Genomic DNA, 12983 nt, shown 5'->3' on the forward strand with positions numbered 1-12983 from the left:
GGGATTATTCTGCCTTTGTCTCAGCAGACCTGAAGGGATTATTCTGCCTTTGTCTCAGCAGACCTGAAGGGATTATTCTGCCTTTGTCTCAGCAGACCTGAAGGGATTATTCTGCCTTTGTCTCAGCAGACCTGAAGGGATTATTCTGCCTTTGTCTCAGCAGACCTGAAGGGATTATTCTGCCTTTGTCTCAAAGGACCTGAAGGGATTATTCTGCCTTTGTCTCAGCAGACCTGAAGGGATTATTCTGCCTTTGTCTCAAAGACCTGAAGGGATTATTCTGCCTTTGTCTCAGCAGACCTGAAGGGATTATTCTGCCTTTGTCTCAAAGGACCTGAAGGGATTATTCTGCCTTTGTCTCAGCAGACCTGAAGGGATTATTCTGCCTTTGTCTCAGCAGACCTGAAGGGATTATTCTGCCTTTGTCTCAAAGGACCTGAAGGGATTATTCTGCCTTTGTCTCAGCAGACCTGAAGGGATTATTCTGCCTTTGTCTCAAAGGACCTGAAGGGATTATTCTGCCTTTGTCATCCAGGATGACCTTGGGTGTTGGTGGTTCTGACCTTGTTCTTGTTCTCAAAGGTACATCCAGGATGACCTGTGTGTTCTAATTATTCTGCCTTTGTCCCTCCAGTGGTTCGGTCCTGCTGTGGTTTATTCTGCCTCTCCCCTCTCCCTCCAGTGGTTCTGTCCTAGCTGTGTGTTCTAATCTCTCCCCCTTTCCCTCCAGTGGTTCTGTCCTAGCTGTGTGTTTATTCTGCCTCCCCTCTCCCTCCAGTGGTTCTGTCCTAGCTGTGTGTTCTAATCTCTCCCCCCTCTCCCTCCAGTGGTTCTGTCCTAGCTGTTGTTCTCTCTCCCCCTCTCCCTCCAGTGGTTCTGTCCTAGCTGTGTGTTCTAATCTCCTCCCCTCTCTCTCTCTCCCCTCTCCCTCCAGTGGTTCTGTCCTAGCTGTCTGTTCTCTCTCTCTCTCTCTCTCTCTCTCTCTCTCTCTCTCTCCCCCCTCTCCCTCCAGTGGTTCTGTCCTAGCTGTGGCAGCAGGTTTGTTGTACGGTACCTCTTTTGTTCCAGTTCTCTACATTAAGAACCACGCAGCACATCATGACAGCCGCTTCACTGGGGCAAGCCAGTTTGGTACGTCACAGCTGCATTACCCGTCTCTCCCCTTCAGCTGCATTACCCGTCTCTCCCCCTCACAGCTGCATTACCCGTCTCTCCCTCACAGCTACATTACCCGTCTCTCCCCTTCACAGCTGCATTACCCGTCTCTCCCCTTTACAGCTGCATTACCCGTCTCTCCCCTTTACAGCTGCATTACCCGTCTCTCCCCCTAACAGCTGCATTACCCGTCTCTCCCCTTCACAGCTGCATTACCCGTCTCTCCCCTTCACAGCTGCATTACCCGTCTCTCCCCTTCACAGCTGCATTACCCGTCTCTCCCCTTCACAACTGCATTACCCGTCTCTCCCCTTCACAGCTGCATTACCCGTCTCTCCCCTTTACCACTGCATTACCCGTCTCTCCCCTTCACAGCTGCATTACCCGTCTCTCTCCCTCACAGCTGCATTACCCGTCTCTCCCCTTCAGCTGCATTACCCATCTCTCCCCTTTACCGCTGCATTACCCGTCTCTCCCCTTTACAGCTGCATTACCCGTCTCTCCCCTTCACAGCTGCATTACCCGTCTCTCCCCTTTACAGCTGCATTACCCGTCTCTCCCCCTAACAGCTGCATTACCCGTCTCTCCCCTTTACCGCTGCATTACCCGTCTCTCCCCTTTACCGATGCATTACCCGTCTCTCCCCTTTACAGCTGCATTACCCGTCTCTCCCCTTTACAGCTGCATTACCCGTCTCTCCCCTTCACAGCTGCATTACCCGTCTCTCCCCTTCAGCTGCATTACCCGTCTCTCCCCTTCACAGCTGGGTCTAGAAGGGGATGTGAGTGATGGGTCTAGTGGTGAAGGGTCCCCTTGATGGGTCTAGTGGTGATGGGTCTAGTGGTGATGGGTCTAGTGGTGATGGGTCTAGGGGTTGAAGTGTCTAGTGGTGATGGTAGTGATGGGTCTAGTGGTGAAGGGTCTAGTGGTGATGGGTCTAGTGGTGATGGGAGTGATGGGTCTAGTGGTGAAGGGTCTAGTGGTGATGGGTCTAGTGGTGATGGGGGTGATGGGTCTAGTGGTGATGGTGATGGGTCTGGGTCTAGTAGTGATGGGTCTAGTGGTGATGGGTCTACTGGTGATGGGAGTGATGGGTCTAGTGGTGATGGGTCTAGTGGTGATGGGTCTAGTGGTGATAGGAGTGATGGGTCTAGTGGTGATGGGTCTAGTGGTGATGGGAGTGATGGGTCTAGTGGTGATGGGTCTAGTGGTGATGGGTCTAGTAGTGATGGGTCTAGTGGTGATGAGTCTAGTGGTGATGGGTCTAGTGGTGATGGGAGTGATGGGTCTAGTGGTGATGGGTCTAGTGGTGATGGGAGTGATGGGTCTAGTGGTGATGGGTCTAGTAGTGATGGGTCTAGTGGTGATGAGTCTAGTGGTGATGGGTCTAGTGGTGATGGGAGTGATGGGTCTAGTGGTGATGGGTCTAGTAGTGATGGGTCTAGTGGTGATGAGTCTGAGTGGTGATGGGTCTAGTGGTGATGGGAGTGATGGGTCTAGTGGTGATGGGTCTAGTAGTGATGGGTCTAGTGGTGATGGGTCTAGTGGTGATGGGAGTGATGGGTCTAGTGGTGATGGGTCTAGTGGTGATGGGTGTAGTGGTGATGGGAGTGATGGGTCTAGTGGTGATGGGAGTGATGGGTCTAGTGGTGATGGGTCTAGTGGTGATGGGAGTGATGGGTCTAGTGGTGATGGGTCTAGTGGTGATGAGAGTGATGGGTCTAGTGGTGATGGGTCTAGTGGTGATGGGTCTAGTGGTGATGGGAGTGATGGGTCTAGTGGTGATGGGAGTGATTGGTCTAGTGGTGATGGATTGTTCTAGTGGTGATGGGAGTGATGGGTCTAGTGGTGATGGGAGTGATGGGTCTAGTGGTGATGATGATTGGTCTAGTGGTGATGGGAGTGATGGGTCTAGTGGTGATGGGAGTGATGGGTCTAGTGGTGATGGGTCTAGTGGTGATGGGAGTGATGGGTCTAGTGGTGATGGGAGTGATGGGTCTAGTGGTGATGGGAGTGATGGGTCTAGTGGTGATGGGAGTGATGGGTCTAGTGGTGATGGGTCTAGTGGTGATGGATCTAGTGGTGATGGGGTGATGGGAGTGGTGATGGGTCTAGTGGTGATGGGAGTGATGGGTCTAGTGGTGATGGGTCTAGTAGTGATGGGTCTAGTGGTGATGGGTCTAGTGGTGATGATGGGTCTAGTGGTGATGGGTCTAGTAGTGATGGGTCTAGTGGTGATGAGTCTAGTGGTGGTGGGTCTAGTGGTGATGGGTCTAGTGGTGATGGGAGTGATGGGTCTAGTGGTGATGGGTCTAGTAGTGATGGGTCTAGTGGTGATGAGTCTAGTGGTGATGGGAGTGATGGGTCTAGTGGTGATGGGTCTAGTGGTGATGGGAGTGATGGGTCTAGTGGTGATGGGTCTAGTGAGTGTTGGGTCTAGTGGTGATGGGTCTAGTGGTGATGGGTCTAGTGGTGATGGGAGTGATGGGTCTAGTGGTGATGGGAGTGATGGGTCTAGTGGTGATGGGTCTAGTGGTGATGGGTCTAGTGGTGAAGGGTCTAGTGGTGATGGGTCTAGTGGTGAAGGGTCTAGTGGTGATGGGAGTGATGGGTCTAGTGGTGAAGGGTCTAGTGGTGATGGGTCTAGTGGTGAAGGGTCTAGTGGTGATGGGTCTAGTGGTGAAGGGTCTAGTAGTGATGGGAGTGATGGGTCTAGTGGTGAAGGGTCTAGTGGTGATGGGTCTAGTGGTGATGGGAGTGATGGGTCTAGTGGTGATGGGTCTAGTGGTGATGGGAGTGATGGGTCTAGTGGTGAAGGGTCTAGTGGTGATGGGAGTGATGGGTCTAGTGGTGATGGGTCTAGTGGTGATGGGAGTGATGGGTCTAGTGGTGATGGGAGTGATGGGTCTAGTGGTGATGGGTCTAGTGGTGATGTACATCAGCTGATATCTCAAAGTGCTGTGGTGCAAACAATGGGTGTAAAAGCACGGTGGGGAAAAACTCTAGAAAGGTAGGAAGTGATGTGGGGTGGGTCTGGCTGTGGTGATTATAACAGAACATGACCAAGATGTTCAAATGTTCATAAATGACCAGCATGGTCAAATAATAATAAGGCAGAACAGTGATGGGTCAGTCAGATGGACTGGGGACAGCAAGGAGCCATCATGTCAGGTAGTCCTGGGTCTAGGGTCAGGTGAGAGGAGAAGAAAGAGAGAATTAGAGAGAGCATATGTGGGTGGCCAGTCCTCTTCTGGCTGTGCCAGGTGATGGGTCATAAATGACCAGCATGGTGATAGGCAGAACAGTTGAAACTGGAGCAGGAGCATGGCCAGGTGGACTGGGGATGGGTCTCAGTCCTGGGACATGGTGATGAAACTGGGCAGCAGCATGGCCAGGTGGACTGGGGGGTCATCATGTGGTGGGGATGGGTCTAGGGTGGTGGAGAGAAAGAAAGAGAGAATGGGTCTAGATTTGGTGACAGGGAAGTACTCCAGATAAATGGGACCCTAGCCCCCCGACACATAAACTACTGCAGCATAAATACTGGAGGCTGAGACAGGAGGGAGGAGACACTGTGGCCCCATCCGAGGACACCCCGGACAGGGCCAAACAGGAAGGATATAACCCCACCCACTTTGCCAAAGCACAGCCCCCACACCACTAGAGAAATCTTCAACCACCAACTTACCATCCTGAGAAGGGTCCAAGGGGTGGGGGAACCCAGACAGGCCGACCACAACAGTGAATGATGGGCATCTAGGGTGGTGAAGGGTCTCAGTAACAGGGTTGATGGGTCGTTGCTCCAGAGTGACCTTCCCACTCCTGGGGACTACACTCAATCATATGACCCACTGAAGAGATGAGTCTTCAGTAAAGACTTAAAGGTTGAGGGTTTGCGTCTCTGACATGGGTAGGCAGACCGTTCCATAAAAATGGAGATAGGGAAAGCCCTGCCTCCAGCTGTTTGCTTAGAAATTCTAGGGGGAGGTGATGGGTCTAGTAGGGTGGGGACCAAATCTAGGTAGGAGCAAGTGATGCTTTGGGTCAGTAAAACCTTGAAATCAGCCCTTGCTTTGAGTGTAGAGAGGCTAGCACTGGAGTAATATGATCAAATTTTTTGGTTCTAGTGATGGTATTTAGCACTAACTGAAGTTTATTTGGTGATGGGAGTGATTGCAGGTCTAACCTAGAAGTGACAAAAGCATGGATTAATTTTTCTGCATCATTTTTGGACAGAAAGTTTCTGATTTTTGCAATGTTACGTAGATGGAAAAAAGCTGTGAAATGGTCTTGATATGTTCTTCAAAAGAGATCAGGGTCAGAGTAACGTGAGGTCCTTCACAGTTTTATTTGGGTACAACCATTAAGATTAATTGTCAGATTCAACAGAAGATCTCTTTGTTTCTTGGGACCTAGAACAAGCATCTCTGTTTTGTTTAATAGTAGAAGTTTGCAGTCTATGTGGTGATGGGGTGCTTCACCATGTTTCATTGAAATGTACAGCTGTGGTCATGATAGCAGTGGTTTACATTATGTTTTGAATAACATCCCCAAGAGGTAAAATATAGTGAAAACAATAGGGTCCTAAAACAGTGGAAATGAGTTGATTTGGAGGACAAACCATTCACAGAGACAAACTGGACAGATCTAAACCAGGCCAGAACATGGTAGACCAATTTGGGTTTCCAATCTCTCCAAAAGAATGTGGTGATGGATGGTATCAAAAGCAGCACTAAGGTCTAGGAGCACCTACTGGTGATGGGAGTGATGGGTCTAGTGGTGATGGGTCTAGTGGTGATGGGTCTAGTGGTGATGGGAGTGATGGGTCTAGTGGTGATGGGTCTAGTGGTGATGGGAGTGATGGGTCTAGTGGTGATGGGTCTAGTGGTGATGGGTATAGTGGTGATGGGTCTAGTAGTGATGGGTCTAGTGGTGATGGGTCTACTGGTGATGGGTCTAGTGCTGATGGGTCTACTGGTGATGGGAGTGATGGGTCTAGTGCTGATGGGTCTACTGGTGATGGGAGTGAAGGGTCTAGTGGTGATGAGAGTGATGGGTCTACTGGTGATGGGTCTAGTGGTGATGGGAGTGATGGGTCTACTGGTGATGGGTCGATAGATAGTGTTGATAGCTAATTATAGCTAGTGATAGTGTTGATATATAGTGATAGATAGTGTTGATAGCTAGTGATATATATTGTTGATAGCAAATCATAGCTAGTGATAGATTGTGTTGATAGCTAATTATAGCTAGTGATAGTGTTGATAGATAGTGTTGATAGCTAGTGATATATATTGTTGATAGCTAATCATAGCTAATGATAGATAGTGTTGATAGCTAATTATAGCTAGTGATAGTGTTGATATATAGTGATAGATAGTGTTGATAGCTAGTGATATACATTTACATTACATTTAAGTCATTTAGCAAACGCTCTTATCCAGAGCAACTTACAAATTGGTGCATTCACCTTATGACATCCAGTGGGACAGTCACTTTAGAATAGTGCATCTAAATCTTAAAGGGGGGGGTTGAGAGGGATTACTTATCCTATCCTAGGTATTCCTTAAAGAGGTGGGGTTTCAGGTGTCTCCGGAAGGTGGTGATTGACTCCGCTGTCCTGGCGTCGTGAGGGAGTTTGTTCCACCATTGGGGGGCCAGAGCAGCGAACAGTTTTGACTGGGCTGAGCGGGAGCTGTACTTCCTCAGTGGTAGGGAGGCGAGCAGGCCAGAGGTGGATGAACGCAGTGCCCTTGTTTGGGTGTAGGGCCTGATCAGAGCCTGGAGGTACTGAGGTGCCGTTCCCCTCACAGCTCCGTAGGCAAGCACCATCGTCTTGTAGCGGATGCGAGCTTCAACTGGAAGCCAGTGGAGAGAACGGAGGAGTGGGGTGACGTGAGAGAACTTGGGAAGGTTGAACACCAGACGGGCTGCGGCGTTCTGGATGAGTTGAAGGGGTTTAATGGCACAGGCAGGGAGCCCAGCCAACAGCGAGTTGCAGTAATCCAGACGGGAGATGACAAGTGCCTGGATTAGGACCTGCTCCGCTTCCTGTGTGAGGCAGGGTCGTACTCTGCGGATGTTGTAGAGCATGAACCTACAGGAACGGGCCACCGCCTTGATGTTGGTTGAGAACGACAGGGTGTTGTCCAGGATCACGCCAAGGTTCTTAGCGCTCTGGGAGGAGGACACAATGGAGTTGTCAACCGTGATGGCGAGATCATGGAACGGGCAGTCCTTCCCCGGGAGGAAGAGCAGCTCCGTCTTGCCGAGGTTCAGCTTGAGGTGGTGATCCGTCATCCACACTGATATGTCTGCCAGACATGCAGAGATGCGATTCGCCACCTGGTCATCAGAAGGGGGAAAGGAGAAGATTAATTGTGTGTCGTCTGCGTAGCAATGATAGGAGAGACCATGTGAGGTTATGACAGAGCCAAGTGACTTGGTGTATTGCGAGAATAGGAGAGGGCCTAGAACAGAGCCCTGGGGGACACCAGTGGTGAGAGCGCGTGGTGAGGAGACAGATTCTCGCCACGCCACCTGGTAGGAGCGACCTGTCAGGTAGGACGCAATCCAAGCGTGGGCCGCGCCGGAGATGCCCAACTCGGAGAGGGTGGAGAGGAGGATCTGATGGTTCACAGTATCGAAGGCAGCCGATAGATCTAGAAGGATGAGAGCAGAGGAGAGAGAGTTAGCTTTAGCAGTGCGGAGCGCCTCCGTGATACAGAGGAGAGCAGTCTCAGTTGAATGACTAGTCTTGAAACCTGACTGATTTGGATCAAGAAGGTCATTCAGAGAGAGATAGCGGGAGAGCTGGCCAAGGACGGCACGTTCAAGAGTTTTGGAGAGAAGGGATACTGGTCTGTAATTGTTGACATCGGAGGGATCGAGTGTAGGTTTTTTCAGAAGGGGTGCAACGGACGGACGAAGAGAGAGCAGTAGGAGTAGCAGTGTTGTCTGTGGTGATCCATGTTTCCGTCAGTGCCAAGAAGTCGAGGGACTGGAGGGAGGCATAGGCTGAGATGAACTCTGCCTTGTTGACCGCAGATCGGCAGTTCCAGAGGCTACCGGAGACCTGGAACTCCACGTGGGTCGTGCGCGCTGGGACCACCAGATTAGGGTGGCCGCGGCCACGCGGTGTGGAGCGTTTGTATGGTCTGTGCAGAGAGGAGAGAACAGGGATAGACAGACACATAGTTGACAGGCTACAGAAGAGGCTACGCTAATGCAAAGGAGATTGGAATGACAAGTGGACTACACGTCTCGAAAGTTCAGAAAGTTAAGCTTACGTAGCAAGAATCTTATTGACTAAAATGATTAAAATGATACAGTACTGCTGAAGTAGGCTAGCTGGCAGTGGCTGCGTTGTTGACACTACATTTACATTACATTTACATTTCTATCAAGTCGTTCCGTTGAGTGTAATAGTTTCTACAGTGCTGCTATTCGGGGCTAGCTGGCTAGCAAGTAGTGTTGTTTACGTTACGTTGCGTTAAAAGAACGACAATAGCTGGCTAGCTAACCTAGAAAATCGCTCTAGACTACACAGTTATCTTTGATACAAAGACGGCTATGTAGCTAGCTATGTAGCTAGCGACGATCAAACAAATCAAACCGTTGTACTGTAATGAAATTAAATTAAAATGTGATACTACCTGTGAATGCGACCGGGTTGTTGAGTCTATTCAGAAGACGTTGGCTAGCTGTTGGCTAGCTGTTGGCTAGCTAGCAGAGTCTCCTACGTTAAGGACGACAAATAGCTGGCTAGCTAACCTCGGTAAATTAAGATAATCACTCTAAGACTACACACTCTAAACCTAAACTACACAATTATCTTGGATACGAAGATACGAAGACAGCAAAGACAGCTATGTAGCTAGCTAACACTACACTAATCAAGTCGTTCAGTTGAGTGTAATAGTTTCTCCAGTGCAGCTAATCAGTGGACGTTAGCTAGCTGGCTAGTGAAGACTACGTTAGGACGGCGAAATACGATAATTACGCAATTATCTTTGATACAAAGACGGCTATGTAGCTAGCTGAGAAGAAATTGCTAAGATTAGACAAATCAAACCGTTGTGCTATAATGAAATATAATTAAATGTAATGAAATGTGATGAAAAAGTTATACTACCTGCGGGAGCGAAGTGCCGATGCGACCACTCGCTCCAACCCGGAAGCCAAACAATATATATTGTTGATTGCAAATCATAGTTAGTGATATATTGTGTTGATAGCTAATTATAGCTAGTGATGGTGTTGATAGCTAGTGATATATATTGTTGATAGCTAATCATAGCTAGTGATAGATTGTGTTGATAGCTAATTATAGCGAGTGATAGTGTTGATAGCTAGTGGTAGATATTGTTGATAGCTAATCATAGCTAGTCATAGATTGTGTTGATAGCTAATTATAGCTAGTGATAGTGTTGATAGCGTTGATAGCTAATGATAGATCATAAGGATAGTTGGTGATAGTGTTGATACCTAATTATAGCTAGTGATAGATGGTGTTGATAGCTAGTGATAGATAGTAAAGATAGTTGGTGATAGATTGTTATAATAGCTAGTGATAGAGCGTTGATAGCTAGTGATAGATAGTAATGATAGTTGGTGATAGATAGTGTTGATAGCCAGTGTTAGTAATTATAGCTAGTGATAGATAGTAATTATAGCTAGTGATAGGCCAGGTCGCAATTGTAAATGAGAACTTGTTCTCAACTTGCCTACCTGGTTAAATAAAGGTGAAATAAAAAAATAGTGTTGATAGCTGGTGATAGATAGTAATGATACATAGTGTTGATAGCAGGAGATAGATAGTAATGATACATAGTGTTGATAGCAGGAGATAGATAGTAATGATACATAGTGTTGATAGCAGGAGATAGATAGTAATGATAGCTGGAGATAGATAGTAATGATACATAGTGTTGATAGCAGGAGATAGATAGTAATGATACATAGTGTTGATAGCAGGAGATAGATAGTAATGATAGCAGGAGATAGATAGTAATGATACATAGTGTTGATAGCAGGAGATAGACAGTAATGATAGTTGGTGATAGATAGTAATGATACATAGTGTTGATAGCAGGAGATAGATAGTAATGATAGTTGGTGATAGATAGTAATGATACATAGTGTTGATAGCAGGAGATAGATAGTAATGATACATAGTGTTGATAGCAGGAGATAGATAGTAATGATACATAGTGTTGATAGCAGGAGATAGATAGTAATGATACATAGTGTTGATAGCAGGAGATAGATAGTAATGATACATAGTGTTGATAGCAGGAGATAGATAGTAATGATACATAGTGTTGATAGCAGGAGATAGACAGTAATGATACATAGTGTTGATAGCAGGAGATAGATAGTAATGATAGTTGGTGATAGATAGTAATGATAGTTGGTGATAGATAGTAATGATAGTTGGTGATAGATAGTAATGATAGTTGGTGATAGATAGTAATGATAGTTGGTGATAGATAGTAATGATAGTTGGTGATAGATAGTAATGATAGTTGGTGATAGATAGTAATGATAGTTGGTGATAGATAGTAATGATACATAGTGTTGATAGCAGGAGATAGATAGTAATGATAGTTGGTGATAGATAGTAATGATAGTTGGTGATAGATAGTAATGATAGTTGGTGATAGATAGTAATGATAGTTGGTGATAGATAGTAATGATAGTTGGTGATAGATAGTAATGATAGTTGGTGATAGATAGTAATGATAGTTGGTGATAGATAGTAATGATACATAGTGTTGATAGCAGGAGATAGATAGTAATGATAGTTGGTGATAGATAGTAATGATACATAGTGTTGATAGCAGGAGATAGATAGTAATGATAGTTGGTGATAGATAGTAATGATAGTTGGTGATAGATAGTAATGATAGTTGGTGATAGATAGTAATGATACATAGTGTTGATAGCAGGAGATAGATAGTAATGATACATAGTGTTGATAGTAGATGATACATAGTGTTGATAGCAGGAGATAGATAGTAATGATAGTTGGTGATAGATAGTAATGATAGTTGGTGATAGATAGTAATGATACATAGTGTTGATAGTTGGTGATAGATAGTAATGATACATAGTGTTGATAGCAGGAGATAGATAGTAATGATAGTTGGTGATAGATAGTAATGATACATAGTGTTGATAGCAGGAGATAGACAGTAATGATAGCTAGTGATAGATAGTAATGATACATAGTGTTGATAGTTGGTGATAGATAGTAATGATAGTTGGTGATAGATAGTAATGATAGTTGGTGATAGATAGTAATGATACATAGTGTTGATAGCAGGAGATAGATAGTAATGATACATAGTGTTGATAGCAGGAGATAGATAGTAATGATACATAGTGTTGATAGCAGGAGATAGATAGTAATGATACATAGTGTTGATAGCAGGAGATAGATAGTAATGATACATAGTGTTGATAGTTGGTGATAGATAGTAATGATAGTTGGTGATAGATAGTAATGATACATAGTGTTGATAGCAGGAGATAGATAGTAATGATACATAGTGTTGATAGCAGGAGATAGATAGTAATGATACATAGTGTTTGATAGATAGATAGATAGTAATGATACATAGTGTTGATAGCAGGTGATAGATAGTAATGATACATAGTGTTGATAGCAGGAGATAGATAGTAATGATAGTTGGTGATAGATAGTAATGATACATAGTGTTGATAGCAGGTGATAGATAGTAATGATACATAGTGTTGATAGCAGGAGATAGATAGTAATGATACATAGTGTTGATAGCAGAGATAGATAGTAATGATAGCAGGAGATAGATAGTAATGATACATAGTGTTGATAGCAGGAGATAGACAGTAATGATAGTTGGTGATAGATCGTGTTGATAGATAGTAATGATACATAGTGTTGATAGCAGGAGATAGACAGTAATGATAGTTGGTGATAGATAGTGTTGATAGATAGTGTTGATAGCTAATGATAGATAGTAATGATAGATAGTGTTGGGGTTAGGAGCTGAGAGATTCACAAAATGGGACAAACACCAAATTGAGATTCTGCACGCAGAATTCTGCAAAAATATCCTCTGTGTACAACGTAGAACACCAAATAATGCAGAGCAGAAAAGAGCCATTAAATTCTATAACCACCTAAAAGGAAGCGATTCCCAAACCTTCCATAACAAACTGTAGCTCAGTTGGTAGAGCATGGCGCTTGTAACGCCAGGGTAGTGGGTTCGATCCCCGGGACCACCCATACGTAGAATGTATGCACACATGACTGTAAGTCGCTTTGGATAAAAGCATCTGCTAAATGGCATATATTATTATAAGAGATGACTGAGAGATGAACCTGGAGAATAGTGCCTAAGCAAGCTGGTCCTGAGGCTCTGTTTGTCACGCCTTGGTCATTGTATCTTGTGTTTTTGTTATATGTTTGGGTAGGCCAGGGTGTGACATGGGTTTATATGTTGTATTTCGTATTGGGGTTTGTATTAATTGGGAGTGTGTATTAGTAGGGGTGTGTCTAGTTAGGCTTGGCTGCCTGAGGCGATTCCTAATTGGAGTCAGCTGATTCTCGTTGTCTCGGATTGGGAACCGTATTTAGGTAGCCTGAGTGCGCGTTGTATTTCGTGGGTGATTGTACCTGTCTCTGTGTTAGTCACCAGATAGGCTGTAATTAGTTTCACTCGTTTGTTGTTTTCTTCTTCAGTTATTCCATGTACCGCATTATCTTCATTAAAAGTCATGAGTAACCTACACGCTGCATTTCGGTCTGACTCTCTACAAACAACAGACGAACTTCGTTACAC

This window comes from Oncorhynchus gorbuscha, unplaced genomic scaffold, assembly GCF_021184085.1.
Source record: "Oncorhynchus gorbuscha isolate QuinsamMale2020 ecotype Even-year unplaced genomic scaffold, OgorEven_v1.0 Un_scaffold_1076, whole genome shotgun sequence".
Taxonomy (NCBI): Eukaryota; Metazoa; Chordata; class Actinopteri; order Salmoniformes; family Salmonidae; genus Oncorhynchus; species Oncorhynchus gorbuscha.